Source organism: Aegilops tauschii, chromosome 4 (assembly GCF_002575655.3).
Source record: "Aegilops tauschii subsp. strangulata cultivar AL8/78 chromosome 4, Aet v6.0, whole genome shotgun sequence".
Lineage (NCBI taxonomy): Eukaryota > Viridiplantae > Streptophyta > Magnoliopsida > Poales > Poaceae > Aegilops > Aegilops tauschii.
In genome coordinates this window covers 236,354,859-236,375,652 of record NC_053038.3, presented here as the reverse complement: position 1 = coordinate 236,375,652, position 20,794 = coordinate 236,354,859, and positions in this window count along the sequence as shown.

Genomic DNA, 20,794 nt, shown 5'->3' with positions numbered 1-20,794 from the left:
ATTGAAGTGCCCGTGTAACAGATGAGTTCTCGTCCGAAACCCTCATACTCCGAAAGAGATTGTCCAGTTTGTACACGAGGTGCGTCCAGTTTTCGTCGTGACCCTCTCTACTCTTTTGCACATGCTATGCGGGCGAAATGATGATACCATGACAAGTTCCAACATTTTCAGAGTTCATTTTGTAGTGATTTTCAATTTCACCGTCATTTAGCTCTCTAAACAAATCGGTAGATGACTGAAAAACAGCAATTGATGTCAGAACGTGTTGGAAATTGATGACGTCGCTTTGAAAGATGCATACTGAACGCAAAAATAGGCTGGAGTTCAAATAAGTTTAAAAAACATTGAAGTTCCCGTGTAACACATGAGTTCTCGTCCGAAACCCTGATACTCCGAAAGAGATTGTCCAGTTTGTACACGAGGTGCGTCCAGTTTTCGCCGTGACCCTCTCTACTCTTTTGCACATGCTATGCGGGCGAAATGATGATACCATGCCAAGTTCCAACATTTTTAGAGTTCATTTTGTAGTGATTTTCAATTTCACCGTCATTTAGCTCTCTAAACAAATCGGTAGATGACAGAAAAACAGCACATGATGTCAGAACGTGTTGGAAATTGATGACGTCGCTTTGAAAGATGCATACTGAACGCAAAAATTGGCTGGAGTTCAAATAAGTTTAAAAAACATTGAAGTGCCCGTGTAACAGATGAGTTCTCCTCCGAAACCCTGATACTCCGAAAGAGATTGTCCAGTTCGTACACGAGGTGCGTCCAGTTTTCACCGTGACCCTCTCTACTCTTTTGCACATGCTATGCGGGTGAAATGATGATACCATGCCAAGTTCCAACATTTTCAGAGTTCATTTTGTAATGATTTTCAATTTCACCGTCATTTAGCTCTCTAAACAATTCGGTAAATGACTGAAAACAGCAGATGATGTCAGAACGTGTTGGAAATTGATGACGTCGTTTGAAAGATGCAAACTGAACGCAAAAATAGGCTGGAGTTCAAATAAGTTTAAAAAACATTGAAGTGCCCGTGTAACAGATGAGTTCTCGTCCGAAACCCTGATACTCCGAAAGAGATTGTCCAGTTCGTACACGAGGTGCGTCCAGTTTTCGCCGTGACCCTCTCTATTCTTTTGCACATGCTATGCGGGCGAAATGATGATACCATGCCAAGTTCCAACATTTTCAGAGTTCATTTCGTAGTGATTTTCAATTTCACCGTCATTTAGCTCTCTAAACAAATCGGTAAATGACTGAAAAACAGCAGATGATGTCAGAACGTGTTGGAAATTGATGACGTCGCTTTGAAAGATGCATACTAAATGCAAAAATAGGCTGGAGTTCAAATAAGTTTAAAAAACATTGAAGTGCCCGTGTAACAGATGAGTTCTCGTCCGAAACCCTGATACTCCGAAAGAGATTGTCCAGTTCGTACACGAGGTGCGTCCAGTTTTCGCCGTGACCCTCTCTACTCTTTTGCACATGCTATGCGGGCAAAATGATGATACCATGCCAAGTTTCAACGTTTTCAGAGTTCATTTTGTAGTGATTTTCAATTTCACCGTCATTTAGCTCTCTAAACAAATCGGTAGATGACTGAAAAACAGCAAATGATGTCAGAACATGTTGGAAATTGATGACGTCGCTTTGAAAGATGCATACTGAACGCAAAAATAGGCTGGAGTTCAAATAAGTTTAAAAAACATTGAAGTGCCCGTGTAACAGACGAGTTCTCGTCCGAAACCCTGATACTCCGAAAGAGATTGTCCAGTTTGTACACGAGGTGCGTCGAGTTTTTGCCGTGACCATCTCTACTCTTTTGCACATGCTATGTGGGCGAAATGATGATACCATGAAAAGTTCCAACATTTTCAGAGTTCATGTTGTAGTGATTTTCAATTTCACCGTCATTTAGCTCTTTAAACAAATCGGTAGATGACTGAAAAACAGCACATGATGTCAGAACGTGTTGGAAATTGATGACGTCGCTTTCAAAGATGCATACTGAACGCAAAAATAGGCTGGAGTTCAAATAAGTTTAAAAAACATTGAAGTGCCCGTGTAACAGACGAGTTCTCGTCCGAAACCATGATACTCCGAAAGAGATTGTCCAGTTCGTACACGAGGTGCGTCCAGTTTTCGCCGTGACCCTCTCTACTCTTTTGCACATGCTATGCGGGCGAAATGATGATACCATGCCAAGTTCCAACATTTTCAGAGTTCATTTTGTAGTGATTTTCAATTTCACCGTCATTTAGCTCTCTAAACAAATCGGTACATGACTGAAAAACAGCGGATGATGTCAGAACGTGTTGGAAATTGATGACGTCGCTTTCAAAGATGCATACTGAACGCAAAAATTGGCTGGAGATCTAATAAGTTTAAAAAACATTGAAGTGCCCGTGTAACAGATGAGTTCTCGTCCGAAACCCTGATACTCCGAAAGATATTGTCCAGTTCGTACACGAGGTGCGTCCAGTTTTCGCCGTGACCCTCTCTACTCTTTTGCACATGCTATGCGGGCGAAATGATGATACCATGCCAAGTTCCAACATTTTCATAGTTCATTTTGTAGTGATTTTCAATTTCACCGTCATTTAGCTCTCTAAACAAATCGGTAGATGACTGAAAAACAGCAGATGATGTCAGAACGTGTTGGAAATTGATGACGTCGCTTTCAAAGATGCATACTGAACTCAAAAATAGGCTGGAGTTCAAATAAGTTTAAAAAACATTGAAGTGCCCGTGTAACAGATGAGTTCTCGTCCGAAACCCTGATACTCCGAAAGAGATTGTCCAGTTTGTACACGAGGTGCGTCCAGTTTTCGTCGTGACCCTCTCTACTCTTTTGCACATGCTATGCGGGCGAAATGATGATACCATGCCAAGTTCCAACATTTTCAGAGTTCATTTTGTAGTGATTTTTAATTTCACCGTCATTTAGCTCTCTAAACAAATCGGTAGATGACTGAAAAACAGCAGATGATGTCAGAACGTGTTGGAAATTGATGACGTCGCTTTCAAAGATGCATACTGAACGCAAAAATAGGCTGGAGTTCAAATAAGTTTAAAAAACATTGAAGTGCCCGTGTAACAGATGAGTTCTCGTCCGAAACCATGATACTCCGGAAGAGATTGTCCAGTTTGTACACGAGGTGCGTCCAGTTTTCGTCGTGACCCTCTCTACTCTTTTGCACATGCTATGCGGGCGAAATGATGATACCATGACAAGTTCCAACATTTTCAGAGTTCATTTTGTAGTGATTTTCAATTTCACCGTCATTTAGCTCTCTAAACAAATCGGTAGATGACTGAAAAACAGCAATTGATGTCAGAACGTGTTGGAAATTGATGACGTCGCTTTGAAAGATGCATACTGAATGCAAAAATAGGCTGGAGTTCAAATAATTTTAAAAAACATTGAAGTTCCCGTGTAACAGATGAGTTCTCGTCCGAAACCCTGATACTCCGAAAGAGATTGTCCAGTTTGTACACGAGGTGCGTCCAGTTTTCGCCGTGACCCTCTCTACTCTTTTGCACATGCTATGCGGGCGAAATGATGATACCATGACAAGTTCCAACATTTTCAGAGTTCATTTTGTTGTGATTTTCAATTTCACCGTCATTTAGCTCTCTAAACAAATCGGTAGATGACTGAAAAACAGCACATGGTGTCAGAACGTGTTGGAAATTGATGACGTCGCTTTGAAAGATGCATACTGAACGCAAAAATTGGCTGGAGTTCAAATAAGTTTAAAAAACATTGAAGTGCCCGTGTAACAGATGAGTTCTCGTCCGAAACCCTGATACTCCGAAAGAGATTGTCCAGTTCGTACACGAGGTGCGTCCATTTTTCGCCGTGACCCTCTCTACTCTTTTGCACATGCTATGCGGGTGAAATGATGATACCATGCCAAGTTCCAACATTTTCAGAGTTCATTATGTAATGATTTTCAATTTCACCGTCATTTAGCTCTCTAAACAATTCGGTAAATGACTGAAAACAGCAGATGATGTCAGAACGTGTTGGAAATTGATGACGTCGTTTGAAAGATGCAAACTGAACGCAAAAATAGGCTGGAGTTCAAATAAGTTTAAAAAACATTGAAGTGCCCGTGTAACAGATGAGTTCTCGTCCGAAACCCTGATACTCCGAAAGAGATTGTCCAGTTCGTACACGAGGTGCGTCCAGTTTTCGCCGTGACCGTCTCTATTCTTTTGCACATGCTATGCGGGCGAAATGATGATACCATGCCAAGTTCCAACATTTTCAGAGTTCATTTTGTAGTGATTTTCAATTTCACCGTCATTTAGCTCTCTAAACAAATCGGTAAATGACTGAAAAACAGCAGATGATGTCAGAACGTGTTGGAAATTGATGACGTCGCTTTGAATGATGCATACTAAACGCAAAAATAGGCTGGAGTTCAAATAAGTTTAAAAAACATTGAAGTGCCCGTGTAACAGATGAGTTCTCGTCCGAAACCCTGATACTCCGAAAGAGATTGTCCAGTTCGTACACGAGGTGCGTCCAGTTTTCGCCGTGACCCTCTCTACTCTTTTGCACATGCTATGCGGGCGAAATGATGATACCATGCCAAGTTCCAACATTTTCAGAGTTCATTTTGTAGTGATTTTCAATTTCACTGTCATTTAGCTCTTTAAACAAATCGGTAGAAGACTGAAAAACAGCAGATGATGTCAGAACGTGTTGGAAATTGATGACGTCGCTTTGAAAGATGCATACTGAACGCAAAAATAGGCTGGAGTTCAAATAAGTTTAAAAAACATTGAAGTGCCCGTGTAACAGATGAGTTCTCGTCCGAAACCCTGATACTCCGAAAGAGATTGTCCAGTTCGTCCACGAGGTGCGTCCAGTTTTCGCCGTGACCCTCTCTACTCTTTTGCACATGCTATGCGGGCGAAATGATGATACCATGCCAAGTTCCAACATTTTGAGAGTTCATTTTGTAGTGATTTTCAATTTCACCGTCATTTAGCTCTCTAAACAAATCGGTAGATGACTGAAAAACAGCAATTGATGTCAGAACGTGTTGGAAATTGATGACGTCGCTTTGAAAGATGCATACTGAACGCAAAAATAGGCTGGAGTTCAAATAAGTTTAAAAAACATTGAAGTTCCCGTGTAACAGATGAGTTCTCGTCCGAAACCCCGATACTCCGAAAGAGATTGTCCAGTTCGTACACGAGGTGCGTCCAGTTTTCGCCGTGACCCTCTCTACTCTTTTGCACATGCTATGCGGGCGAAATGATGATACCATGCCAAGTTCCAACATTTTCAGAGTTCATTTTGTAGTGATTTTCAATTTCACCGTCATTTAGCTCTCTAAACAAATCGGTAGATGACTGAAAAACAGCAGATGATGTCAGAACGTGTTGGAAATTGATGACGTCGCTTTGAAAGATGCATACTGAACTCAAAAATAGGCTGGAGTTCAAATAAGTTTAAAAAACATTGAAGTGCCCGTGTAACAGATGAGTTCTCGTCCGAAACCCTGATACTCCGAAAGAGATTGTCCAGTTTGTACACGAGGTGCGTCCAGTTTTCGTCGTGACCCTCTCTACTCTTTTGCACATGCTATGCGGGCGAAATGATGATACCATGCCAAGTTCCAACATTTTCAGAGTTCATTTTGTAGTGATTTTCAATTTCACCGTCATTTAGCTCTCTAAACAAATCGGTAGATGACTGAAAAACAGCAGATGATGTCAGAACGTGTTGGAAATTGATGACGTCGCTTTCAAAGATGCATACTGAACGCAAAAATAGGCTGGAGTTCAAATAAGTTTAAAAAACATTGAAGTGCCCGTGTAACAGATGAGTTCTCGTCCGAAACCCTGATACTCCGAAAGAGATTGTCCAGTTTGTACACGAGGTGCGTCCAGTTTTCGTCGTGACCCTCTCTACTCTTTTGCACATGCTATGCGGGCGAAATGATGATACCATGACAAGTTCCAACATTTTCAGAGTTCATTTTGTAGTGATTTTCAATTTCACCGTCATTTAGCTCTCTAAACAAATCGGTAGATGACTGAAAAACAGCAATTGATGTCAGAACGTGTTGGAAATTGATGACGTCGCTTTGAAAGATGCATACTGAACGCAAAAATAGGCTGGAGTTCAAATAAGTTTAAAAAACATTGAAGTTCCCGTGTAACAGATGAGTTCTCGTCCGAAACCCCGATACTCCGAAAGAGATTGTCCAGTTTGTACACGAGGTGCGTCCAGTTTTCGCCGTGACCCTCTCTACTCTTTTGCAAATGCTATGCGGGCGAAATGATGATACCATGACAAGTTCCAACATTTTCAGAGTTCATTTTGTTGTGATTTTCAATTTCACCGTCATTTAGCTCTCTAAACAAATCGGTAGATGACTGAAAAACAGCACATGGTGTCAGAACGTGTTGGAAATTGATGACGTCGCTTTGAAAGATGCATACTGAACGCAAAAATTGGCTGGAGCTCAAATAAGTTTAAAAAACATTGAAGTGCCCGTGTAACAGATGAGTTCTCGTCCGAAACCCTGATACTCCGAAAGAGATTGTCCAGTTCGTACACGAGGTGCGTCCAGTTTTCGCCGTGACCCTCTCTACTCTTTTGCACATGCTATGCGGGTGAAATGATGATACCATGCCAAGTTCCAACATTTTCAGAGTTCATTATGTAATGATTTTCAATTTCACCGTCATTTAGCTCTCTAAACAATTCGGTAAATGACTGAAAACAGCAGATGATGTCAGAACGTGTTGGAAATTGATGACGTCGTTTGAAAGATGCAAACTGAACGCAAAAATAGGCTGGAGTTCAAATAAGTTTAAAAAACATTGAAGTGCCCGTGTAACAGATGAGTTCTCGTCCGAAACCCTGATACTCCGAAAGAGATTGTCCAGTTCGTACACGAGGTGCGTCCAGTTTTCGCCGTGACCGTCTCTATTCTTTTGCACATGCTATGCGGGCGAAATGATGATACCATGCCAAGTTCCAACATTTTCAGAGTTCATTTTGTAGTGATTTTCAATTTCACCGTCATTTAGCTCTCTAAACAAATCGGTAAATGACTGAAAAACAGCAGATGATGTCAGAACGTGTTGGAAATTGATGACGTCGCTTTGAAAGATGCATACTAAACGCAAAAATAGGCTGGAGTTCAAATAAGTTTAAAAAACATTGAAGTGCCCGTGTAACAGATGAGTTCTCGTCCGAAACCCTGATACTCCGAAAGAGATTGTCCAGTTCGTACACGAGGTGCGTCCAGTTTTCGCCGTGACCCTCTCTACTCTTTTGCACATGCTATGCGGGCGAAATGATGATACCATGCCAAGTTCCAACATTTTCAGAGTTCATTTTGTAGTGATTTTCAATTTCACCGTCATTTAGCTCTTTAAACAAATCGGTAGAAGACTGAAAAACAGCAGATGATGTCAGAACGTGTTGGAAATTGATGACGTCGCTTTGAAAGATGCATACTGAACGCAAAAATAGGCTGGAGTTCAAATAAGTTTAAAAAACATTGAAGTGCCCGTGTAACAGATGAGTTCTCATCCGAAACCCTGATACTCCGAAAGAGATTGTCCAGTTCGTCCACGAGGTGCGTCCAGTTTTCGCCGTGACCCTCTCTACTCTTTTGCACATGCTATGCGGGCGAAATGATGATACCATGCCAAGTTCCAACATTTTCAGAGTTCATTTTGTAGTGATTTTCAATTTCACCGTCATTTAGCTCTTTAAACAAATCGGTAGATGACTGAAAAACAGCAGATGATGTCAGAACATGTTGGAAATTGATGACGTCGCTTTCAAAGATGCATACTGAACGCAAAAATAGGCTGGAGTTCAAATAAGTTTGAAAAACATTGAAGTGCCCGTGTAACAGATGAGTTCTCGTCCGAAACCCTGATACTCCGAAAGAGATTGTCCAGTTTGTACACGAGGTGCGTCCAGTTTTCGTCGTGACCCTCTCTACTCTTTTGCACATGCTATGCGGGCGAAATGATGATACCATGCCAAGTTCCAACATTTTCAGAGTTCATTTTGTAGTGATTTTCAATTTCACCGTCATTTAGCTCTCTAAACAAATCGGTAGATGACTGAAAAACAGCAGATGATGTCAGAACCAGTTGGAAATTGATGACGTCGCTTTGAAAGATGCATACTGAACGCAAAAATAGGCTGGAGTTCAAATAAGTTTAAAAAACATTGAAGTGCCCGTGTAACAGATGAGTTCTCGTCCGAAACCCTGATACTCCGAAAGAGATTGTCCAGTTTGTACACGAGGTGCGTCCAGTTTTCGTCGTGACCCTCTCTACTCTTTTGCACATGCTATGCGGGCGAAATGATGATACCATGCCAAGTTCCAACATTTTCAGAGTTCCTTTTGTAGTGATTTTCAATTTCACCGTCATTTAGCTCTCTAAACAAATCGGTAGATGACTGAAAAATAGCAGATGATGTCAGAACGTGTTGGAAATTGATGACGTCGCTTTCAAAGATGCATACTGAACGCAAAAATAGGCTGGAGTTCAAATAAGTTTAAAAAACATTGAAGTGCCCGTGTAACAGATGAGTTCTCGTCCGAAACCCTGATACTCCGAAAGAGATTGTCCAGTTTGTACACGAGGTGCGTCCAGTTTTCGTCGTGACCCTCTCTACTCTTTTGCACATGCTATGCGAGCGAAATGATGATACCATGCCAAGTTCCAACATTTTCAGAGTTCATTTTGTAGTGATTTTCAATTTCACCGTCATTTAGCTCTCTAAACAAATCGGTAGATGACTGAAAAACAGCAGATGATGTCAGAACGTGTTGGAAATTGATGACGTCGCTTTGAAAGATGCATACTGAACGCAAAAATAGGCTGGAGTTCAAATAAGTTTAAAAAACATTGAAGTGCCCGTGTAACAGATGAGTTCTCGTCCGAAACCCTGATACTCCGAAAGAGATTGTCCAGTTTGTACACGAGGTGCGTCCAGTTTTCGCCGTGACCCTCTCTACTCTTTTGCACATGCTATGCGGGCGAAATGATGATACCATGCCAAGTTCCAACATTTTCAGAGTTCATTTTGTAGTGATTTTCAATTTCACCGTCATTTAGCTCTTTAAACAAATCGGTAGATGACTGAAAAACAGCAGATGATGTCAGAACATGTTGGAAATTGATGACGTCGCTTTCAAAGATGCATACTGAACGCAAAAATAGGCTGGAGTTCAAATAAGTTTGAAAAACATTGAAGTGCCCGTGTAACAGATGAGTTCTCGTCCGAAACCCTGATACTCCGAAAGAGATTGTCCAGTTTGTACACGAGGTGCGTCCAGTTTTCGTCGTGACCCTCTCTACTCTTTTGCACATGCTATGCGGGCGAAATGATGATACCATGCCAAGTTCCAACATTTTCAGAGTTCATTTTGTAGTGATTTTCAATTTCACCGTCATTTAGCTCTCTAAACAAATCGGTAGATGACTGAAAAACAGCAGATGATGTCAGAACGTGTTGGAAATTGATGACGTCGCTTTGAAAGATGCATACTGAACGCAAAAATAGGCTGGAGTTCAAATAAGTTTAAAAAACATTGAAGTGCCCGTGTAACAGATGAGTTCTCGTCCGAAACCCTGATACTCCGAAAGAGATTGTCCAGTTTGTACACGAGGTGCGTCCAGTTTTCGTCGTGACCCTCTCTACTCTTTTGCACATGCTATGCGGGCGAAATGATGATACCATGCCAAGTTCCAACATTTTCAGAGTTCCTTTTGTAGTGATTTTCAATTTCACCGTCATTTAGCTCTCTAAACAAATCGGTAGATGACTGAAAAACAGCAGATGATGTCAGAACGTGTTGGAAATTGATGACGTCGCTTTCAAAGATGCATACTGAACGCAAAAATAGGCTGGAGTTCAAATAAGTTTAAAAAACATTGAAGTGCCCGTGTAACAGATGAGTTCTCGTCCGAAACCCTGATACTCCGAAAGAGATTGTCCAGTTTGTACACGAGGTGCGTCCAGTTTTCGTCGTGACCCTCTCTACTCTTTTGCACATGCTATGCGAGCGAAATGATGATACCATGCCAAGTTCCAACATTTTCAGAGTTCATTTTGTAGTGATTTTCAATTTCACCGTCATTTAGCTCTCTAAACAAATCGGTAGATGACTGAAAAACAGCAGATGATGTCAGAACGTGTTGGAAATTGATGACGTCGCTTTGAAAGATGCATACTGAACGCAAAAATAGGCTGGAGTTCAAATAAGTTTAAAAAACATTGAAGTTCCCGTGTAACAGATGAGTTCTCGTCCGAAACCCTGATACTCCGAAAGAGATTGTCCAGTTTGTACACGAGGTGCGTCCAGTTTTCGTCGTGACCCTCTCTACTCTTTTGCACATGCTATGCGGGCGAAATGATGATACCATGCCAAGTTCCAACATTTTCAGAGTTCCTTTTGTAGTGATTTTCAATTTCACCGTCATTTAGCTCTCTAACCAAATCGGTAGATGACTGAAAAACAGCAATTGATGTCAGAACGTGTTGGAAATTGATGACGTCGCTTTGAAAGATGCATACTGAACGCAAAAATAGGCTGGAGTTCAAATAAGTTTAAAAAACATTCAAGTTCCCGTGTAACAGATGAGTTCTCGTCCGAAACCCTGATACTCCGAAAGAGATTGTCCAGTTTGTACACGAGGTGCGTCCAGTTTTCGTCGTGACCCTCTCTACTCTTTTGCACATTCTATGCGGGCGAAATGATGATACCATGCCAAGTTCCAACATTTTCAGAGTTCCTTTTGTAGTGATTTTCAATTTCACCGTCATTTAGCTCTCTAAACAAATCGGTAGATGACTGAAAAACAGCAGATGATGTCAGAACGTGTTGGAAATTGATGACGTCGCTTTGAAAGATGCATACTGAACGCAAAAATAGGCTGGAGTTCAAATAAGTTTAAAAAACATTGAAGTGCCCGTGTAACAGATGAGTTCTCGTCCGAAACCCTGATACTCCGAAAGAGATTGTCCAGTTTGTACACGAGGTGCGTCCAGTTTTCGTCGTGACCCTCTCTACTCTTTTGCACATGCTATGCGGGCGAAATGATGATACCATGCCAAGTTCCAACATTTTCAGAGTTCCTTTTGTAGTGATTTTCAATTTCACCGTCATTTAGCTCTCTAAACAAATCGGTAGATGACTGAAAAACAGCAGATGATGTCAGAACGTGTTGGAAATTGATGACGTCGCTTTCAAAGATGCATACTGAACGCAAAAATAGGCTGGAGTTCAAATAAGTTTAAAAAACATTGAAGTGCCCGTGTAACAGATGAGTTCTCGTCCGAAACCCTGATACTCCGAAAGAGATTGTCCAGTTTGTACACGAGGTGCGTCCAGTTTTCGTCGTGACCCTCTCTACTCTTTTGCACATGCTATGCGAGCGAAATGATGATACCATGCCAAGTTCCAACATTTTCAGAGTTCATTTTGTAGTGATTTTCAATTTCACCGTCATTTAGCTCTCTAAACAAATCGGTAGATGACTGAAAAACAGCAGATGATGTCAGAACGTGTTGGAAATTGATGACGTCGCTTTGAAAGATGCATACTGAACGCAAAAATAGGCTGGAGTTCAAATAAGTTTAAAAAACATTGAAGTTCCCGTGTAACAGATGAGTTCTCGTCCGAAACCCTGATACTCCGAAAGAGATTGTCCAGTTTGTACACGAGGTGCGTCCAGTTTTCGTCGTGACCCTCTCTACTCTTTTGCACATGCTATGCGGGCGAAATGATGATACCATGCCAAGTTCCAACATTTTCAGAGTTCCTTTTGTAGTGATTTTCAATTTCACCGTCATTTAGCTCTCTAACCAAATCGGTAGATGACTGAAAAACAGCAATTGATGTCAGAACGTGTTGGAAATTGATGACGTCGCTTTGAAAGATGCATACTGAACGCAAAAATAGGCTGGAGTTCAAATAAGTTTAAAAAACATTCAAGTTCCCGTGTAACAGATGAGTTCTCGTCCGAAACCCTGATACTCCGAAAGAGATTGTCCAGTTTGTACACGAGGTGCGTCCAGTTTTCGTCGTGACCCTCTCTACTCTTTTGCACATTCTATGCGGGCGAAATGATGATACCATGCCAAGTTCCAACATTTTCAGAGTTCCTTTTGTAGTGATTTTCAATTTCACCGTCATTTAGCTCTCTAAACAAATCGGTAGATGACTGAAAAACAGCAGATGATGTCAGAACGTGTTGGAAATTGATGACGTCGCTTTCAAAGATGCATACTGAACGCAAAAATAGGCTGGAGTTCAAATAAGTTTAAAAAACATTGAAGTGCCCGTGTAACAGATGAGTTCTCGTCTGAAACCCTGATACTCCGAAAGAGATTGTCCAGTTTGTACACGAGGTGCGTCCAGTTTTCGTCGTGACCCTCTCTACTCTTTTGCACATGCTATGCGGGCGAAATGATGATACCATGACAAGTTCCAACATTTTCAGAGTTCATTTTGTAGTGATTTTCAATTTCACCGTCATTTAGCTCTCTAAACAAATCGGTAGATGACTGAAAAACAGCAGATGATGTCAGAACGTGTTGGAAATTGATGACGTCGCTTTCAAAGATGCATACTGAACGCAAAAATAGGCTGGAGTTCAAATAAGTTTAAAAAACATTGAAGTGCCCGTGTAACAGATGAGTTCTCGTCCGAAACCCTGATACTCCGAAAGAGATTGTCCAGTTTGTACACGAGGTGCGTCCAGTTTTCGTCGTGACCCTCTCTACTCTTTTGCACATGCTATGCGGGCGAAATGATGATACCATGACAAGTTCCAACATTTTCAGAGTTCATTTTGAAGTGATTTTCAATTTCACCGTCATTTAGCTCTCTAAACAAATCGGTAGATGACTGAAAAACAGCAATTGATGTCAGAACGTGTTGGAAATTGATGACGTCGCTTTGAAAGATGCATACTGAACGCAAAAATAGGCTGGAGTTCAAATAAGTTTAAAAAACATTGAAGTTCCCGTGTAACAGATGAGTTCTCGTCCGAAACCCCGATACTCCGAAAGAGATTGTCCAGTTTGTACACGAGGTGCGTCCAGTTTTCGCCGTGACCCTCTCTACTCTTTTGCAAATGCTATGCGGGCGAAATGATGATACCATGACAAGTTCCAACATTTTCAGAGTTCATTTTGTTGTGATTTTCAATTTCACCGTCATTTAGCTCTCTAAACAAATCGGTAGATGACTGAAAAACAGCACATGGTGTCAGAACGTGTTGGAAATTGATGACGTCGCTTTGAAAGATGCATACTGAACGCAAAAATTGGCTGGAGCTCAAATAAGTTTAAAAAACATTGAAGTGCCCGTGTAACAGATGAGTTCTCGTCCGAAACCCTGATACTCCGAAAGAGATTGTCCAGTTCGTACACGAGGTGCGTCCAGTTTTCGCCGTGACCCTCTCTACTCTTTTGCACATGCTATGCGGGTGAAATGATGATACCATGCCAAGTTCCAACATTTTCAGAGTTCATTATGTAATGATTTTCAATTTCACCGTCATTTAGCTCTCTAAACAATTCGGTAAATGACTGAAAACAGCAGATGATGTCAGAACGTGTTGGAAATTGATGACGTCGTTTGAAAGATGCAAACTGAACGCAAAAATAGGCTGGAGTTCAAATAAGTTTAAAAAACATTGAAGTGCCCGTGTAACAGATGAGTTCTCGTCCGAAACCCTGATACTCCGAAAGAGATTGTCCAGTTCGTACACGAGGTGCGTCCAGTTTTCGCCGTGACCGTCTCTATTCTTTTGCACATGCTATGCGGGCGAAATGATGATACCATGCCAAGTTCCAACATTTTCAGAGTTCATTTTGTAGTGATTTTCAATTTCACCGTCATTTAGCTCTCTAAACAAATCGGTAAATGACTGAAAAACAGCAGATGATGTCAGAACGTGTTGGAAATTGATGACGTCGCTTTGAAAGATGCATACTAAACGCAAAAATAGGCTGGAGTTCAAATAAGTTTAAAAAACATTGAAGTGCCCGTGTAACAGATGAGTTCTCGTCCGAAACCCTGATACTCCGAAAGAGATTGTCCAGTTCGTACACGAGGTGCGTCCAGTTTTCGCCGTGACCCTCTCTACTCTTTTGCACATGCTATGCGGGCGAAATGATGATACCATGCCAAGTTCCAACATTTTCAGAGTTCATTTTGTAGTGATTTTCAATTTCACCGTCATTTAGCTCTTTAAACAAATCGGTAGAAGACTGAAAAACAGCAGATGATGTCAGAACGTGTTGGAAATTGATGACGTCGCTTTGAAAGATGCATACTGAACGCAAAAATAGGCTGGAGTTCAAATAAGTTTAAAAAACATTGAAGTGCCCGTGTAACAGATGAGTTCTCATCCGAAACCCTGATACTCCGAAAGAGATTGTCCAGTTCGTCCACGAGGTGCGTCCAGTTTTCGCCGTGACCCTCTCTACTCTTTTGCACATGCTATGCGGGCGAAATGATGATACCATGCCAAGTTCCAACATTTTCAGAGTTCATTTTGTAGTGATTTTCAATTTCACCGTCATTTAGCTCTTTAAACAAATCGGTAGATGACTGAAAAACAGCAGATGATGTCAGAACATGTTGGAAATTGATGACGTCGCTTTCAAAGATGCATACTGAACGCAAAAATAGGCTGGAGTTCAAATAAGTTTGAAAAACATTGAAGTGCCCGTGTAACAGATGAGTTCTCGTCCGAAACCCTGATACTCCGAAAGAGATTGTCCAGTTTGTACACGAGGTGCGTCCAGTTTTCGTCGTGACCCTCTCTACTCTTTTGCACATGCTATGCGGGCGAAATGATGATACCATGCCAAGTTCCAACATTTTCAGAGTTCATTTTGTAGTGATTTTCAATTTCACCGTCATTTAGCTCTCTAAACAAATCGGTAGATGACTGAAAAACAGCAGATGATGTCAGAACGTGTTGGAAATTGATGACGTCACTTTGAAAGATGCATACTGAACGCAAAAATAGGCTGGAGTTCAAATAAGTTTAAAAAACATTGAAGTGCCCGTGTAACAGATGAGTTCTCGTCCGAAACCCTGATACTCCGAAAGAGATTGTCCAGTTTGTACACGAGGTGCGTCCAGTTTTCGTCGTGACCCTCTCTACTCTTTTGCACATGCTATGCGGGCGAAATGATGATACCATGCCAAGTTCCAACATTTTCAGAGTTCCTTTTGTAGTGATTTTCAATTTCACCGTCATTTAGCTCTCTAAACAAATCGGTAGATGACTGAAAAACAGCAGATGATGTCAGAACGTGTTGGAAATTGATGACGTCGCTTTCAAAGATGCATACTGAACGCAAAAATAGGCTGGAGTTCAAATAAGTTTAAAAAACATTGAAGTGCCCGTGTAACAGATGAGTTCTCGTCCGAAACCCTGATACTCCGAAAGAGATTGTCCAGTTTGTACACGAGGTGCGTCCAGTTTTCGTCGTGACCCTCTCTACTCTTTTGCACATGCTATGCGAGCGAAATGATGATACCATGCCAAGTTCCAACATTTTCAGAGTTCATTTTGTAGTGATTTTCAATTTCACCGTCATTTAGCTCTCTAAACAAATCGGTAGATGACTGAAAAACAGCAGATGATGTCAGAACGTGTTGGAAATTGATGACGTCGCTTTGAAAGATGCATACTGAACGCAAAAATAGGCTGGAGTTCAAATAAGTTTAAAAAACATTGAAGTTCCCGTGTAACAGATGAGTTCTCGTCCGAAACCCTGATACTCCGAAAGAGATTGTCCAGTTTGTACACGAGGTGCGTCCAGTTTTCGTCGTGACCCTCTCTACTCTTTTGCACATGCTATGCGGGCGAAATGATGATACCATGCCAAGTTCCAACATTTTCAGAGTTCCTTTTGTAGTGATTTTCAATTTCACCGTCATTTAGCTCTCTAAACAAATCGGTAGATGACTGAAAAACAGCAATTGATGTCAGAACGTGTTGGAAATTGATGACGTCGCTTTGAAAGATGCATACTGAACGCAAAAATAGGCTGGAGTTCAAATAAGTTTAAAAAACATTCAAGTTCCCGTGTAACAGATGAGTTCTCGTCCGAAACCCTGATACTCCGAAAGAGATTGTCCAGTTTGTACACGAGGTGCGTCCAGTTTTCGTCGTGACCCTCTCTACTCTTTTGCACATTCTATGCGGGCGAAATGATGATACCATGCCAAGTTCCAACATTTTCAGAGTTCCTTTTGTAGTGATTTTCAATTTCACCGTCATTTAGCTCTCTAAACAAATCGGTAGATGACTGAAAAACAGCAGATGATGTCAGAACGTGTTGGAAATTGATGACGTCGCTTTCAAAGATGCATACTGAACGCAAAAATAGGCTGGAGTTCAAATAAGTTTAAAAAACATTGAAGTGCCCGTGTAACAGATGAGTTCTCGTCTGAAACCCTGATACTCCGAAAGAGATTGTCCAGTTTGTACACGAGGTGCGTCCAGTTTTCGTCGTGACCCTCTCTACTCTTTTGCACATGCTATGCGGGCGAAATGATGATACCATGACAAGTTCCAACATTTTCAGAGTTCTTTTTGTAGTGATTTTCAATTTCACCGTCATTTAGCTCTCTAAACAAATCGGTAGATGACTGAAAAACAGCAATTGATGTCAGAACGTGTTGGAAATTGATGACGTCGCTTTGAAAGATGCATACTGAACGCAAAAATAGGCTGGAGTTCAAATAAGTTTAAAAAACATTGAAGTGCCCGTGTAACAGATGAGTTCTCGTCCGAAACCCTGATACTCCGAAAGAGATTGTCCAGTTTGTACATGAGGTGCGTCCAGTTTTCGTCGTGACCCTCTCTACTCTTTTGCACATGCTATGCGGGCGAAATGATGATACCATGACAAGTTCCAACATTTTCAGAGTTCATTTTGTAGTGATTTTCAATTTCACCGTCATTTAGCTCTCTAAACAAATCTGTAGATGACTGAAAAACAGCAATTGATGTCAGAACGTGTTGGAAATTGATGACGTCGCTTTCAAAGATGCATACTGAACGCAAAAATAGGCTGGAGTTCAAATAAGTTTAAAAAACATTGAAGTGCCCGTGTAACAGATGAGTTCTCGTCCGAAACCCTGATACTCCGAAAGAGATTGTCCAGTTTGTACACGAGGTGCGTCCAGTTTTCGTCGTGACCCTCTCTACTCTTTTGCACATGCTATGCGGGCGAAATGATGATACCATGCCAAGTTCCAACATTTTCAGAGTTCATTTTGTAGTGATTTTCAATTTCACCGTCATTTAGCTCTCTAAACAAATCGGTAGATGACTGAAAAACAGCAGATGATGTCAGAACGTGTTGGAAATTGATGACGTCGCTTTCAAAGATGCATACTGAACGCAAAAATAGGCTGGAGTTCAAATAAGTTTAAAAAACATTGAAGTGCCCGTGTAACAGATGAGTTCTCGTCTGAAACCCTGATACTCCGAAAGAGATTGTCCAGTTTGTACACGAGGTGCGTCCAGTTTTCGTCGTGACCCTCTCTACTCTTTTGCACATGCTATGCGGGCGAAATGATGATACCATGACAAGTTCCAACATTTTCAGAGTTCATTTTGTAGTGATTTTCAATTTCACCGTCATTTAGCTCTCTAAACAAATCGGTAGATGACTGAAAAACAGCAATTGATGTCAGAACGTGTTGGAAATTGATGACGTCGCTTTGAAAGATGCATACTGAACGCATAAATAGGCTGGAGTTCAAATAAGTTTAAAAAACATTCAAGTTCCCGTGTAACAGATGAGTTCTCGTCCGAAACCCTGATACTCCGAAAGAGATTGTCCAGTTTGTACACGAGGTGCGTCCAGTTTTCGTCGTGACCCTCTCTACTCTTTTGCACATGCTATGCGGGCGAAATGATGATACCATGCCAAGTTCCAACATTTTCAGAGTTCCTTTTGTAGTGATTTTCAATTTCACCGTCATTTAGCTCTCTAAACAAATCGGTAGATGACTGAAAAACAGTAGATGATGTCAGAACGTGTTGGAAATTGATGACGTCGCTTTGAAAGATGCATACTGAACGCAAAAATAGGCTGGAGTTCAAATAAGTTTAAAAAACATTCAAGTTCCCGTGTAACAGATGAGTTCTCGTCTGAAACCCTGATACTCCGAAAGAGATTGTCCAGTTTGTACACGAGGTGCGTCCAGTTTTCGTCGTGACCCTCTCTACTCTTTTGCACATTCTATGCGGGCGAAATGATGATACCATGCCAAGTTCCAACATTTTCAGAGTTCCTTTTGTAGTGATTTTCAATTTCACCGTCATTTAGCTCTCTAAACAAATCGGTAGATGACTGAAAAACAGCAGATGATGTCAGAACGTGTTGGAAATTGATGACGTCGCTTTCAAAGATGCATACTGAACGCAAAAATAGGCTGGAGTTCAAATAAGTTTAAAAAACATTGAAGTGCCCGTGTAACAGATGACTTCTCGTCTGAAACCCTGATACTCCGAAAGAGATTGTCCAGTTTGTGCACGAGGTGCGTCCAGTTTTCGTCGTGACCCTCTCTACTCTTTTGCACATGCTATGCGGGCGAAATGATGATACCATGACAAGTTCCAACATTTTCAGAGTTCATTTTGTAGTGATTTTCAATTTCACCGTCATTTAGCTCTCTAAACAAATCGGTAGATGACTGAAAAACAGCAATTGATGTCAGAACGTGTTGGAAATTGATGACGTCGCTTTGAAAGATGCATACTGAACGCAAAAATAGGCTGGAGTTCAAATAAGTTTAAAAAACATTCAAGTTCCCGTGTAACAGATGAGTTCTCGTCCGAAACCCTGATACTCCGAAAGAGATTGTCCAGTTTGTACACGAGGTGCGTCCAGTTTTCGTCGTGACCCTCTCTACTCTTTTGCACATGCTATGCGGGCGAAATGATGATACCATGACAAGTTCCAACATTTTCAGAGTTCATTTTGTAGTGATTTTCAATTTCACCGTCATTTAGCTCTCTAAACAAATCTGTAGATGACTGAAAAACAGCAATTGATGTCAGAACGTGTTGGAAATTGATGACGTCGCTTTCAAAGATGCATACTGAACGCAAAAATAGGCTGGAGGTCAAATAAGTTTAAAAAACATTGAAGTGCCCGTGTAACAGATGAGTTCTCGTCCGAAACCCTGATACTCCGAAAGTGATTGTCCAGTTTGTACACGAGGTGCGTCCAGTTTTCGTCGTGACCCTCTCTACTCTTTTGCTCATGCTATGCGGGCGAAATGATGATACCATGCCAAGTTCCAACATTTTCAGAGTTCATTTTGTAGTGATTTTCAATTTCACCGTCATTTAGCTCTCTAAACAAATCGGTAGATGACTGAAAAACAGCAGATGATGTCAGAACGTGTTGGAAATTGATGACGTCGCTTTCAAAGATGCATACTGAACGCAAAAATAGGCTGGAGTTCAAATAAGTTTAAAAAACATTGAAGTGCCCGTGTAACAGATGAGTTCTCGTCCGAAACCCTGGTACTCCGAAAGAGATTCTCCAGTTGGTACACGAGGTGCGTCCAGTTTTCGCCGTGACCCTCTCTACTCTTTTGCACATGCTATGCGGGCGGAATGATGATACCATGCCAAGTTCCAACATTTTCAGAGTTCATTTTGTAGTGATTTTCAATTTCACCGTCATTTAGCTCTCTAAACAATTCGGTAAATGACTGAAAACAGCAGATGATGTCAGAACGTGTTGGAAATTGATGACGTCGCTTTGAAAGATGCATACTGAACGCAAAAATAGGTTGGAGTTCAAATAAGTTTAAAAAACATTGAAGTGCCCGTGTAACAGATGAGTTCTCGTCCGAAACCCTGATACTCCGAAAGAGATTGTCCAGTTCGTACACGAGGTGCGTCCAGTTTTCGTCGTGACCCTCTCTACTCTTTTGCACATGCTATGCGGGCGAAATGATGATACCATGCCAAGTTCCAACATTTTCAGAGTTCATTTTGTAGTGATTTTCAATTTCACCGTCATTTAGCTCTCTAAACAAATCGGTAGATGACTGAAAAACAGCAATTAATGTCAGAACGTGTTGGAAATTGACGACGTCGCTTTCAAAGATGCACACTCAACGCAAAAATAGGCTGGAGTTCAAATAAGTTTAAAAAACATTGAAGTGCCCGTGTAACAGATGAGTTCTCGTCCGAAACCCTGATACTCTGAAAAAGATTGTCCAGTTCGTACACGAGGTGCGTCCAGTTTTCGCCGTGACCGTCTCTACTCTTTTGCACATGCTATGCGGGCGAAATGATGATACCATGCCAAGTTCCAACATTTTCAGAGTTCATTTTGTAGTGATTTTCAATTTCACCGTCATTTAGCTCTCTAAACAATTCGGTAAATGACTGAAAACAGCAGATGATGTCAGAACGTGTTGGAAATTGATGACGTCGCTTTGAAAGATGCATACTGAACGCAAAAATAGGCTGGAGTTCAAATAAGTTTAAAAAACATTGAAGTGCCCGTGTAACAGATGAGTTCTCGTCCGAAACCCTGGTACTCCGAAAGAGATTGTCCAGTTCGTACACGAGGTGCGTCCAGTTTTCGCCGTGACCCTCTCTACTCTTTTGCACATGCTATGCGGGCGAAATGATCATACCATTCCAAGTTCCAACATTTTCAGAGTTCATTTTGTAGTGATTTTCAATTTCACCGTCATTTAGCTCTCTAAACAAA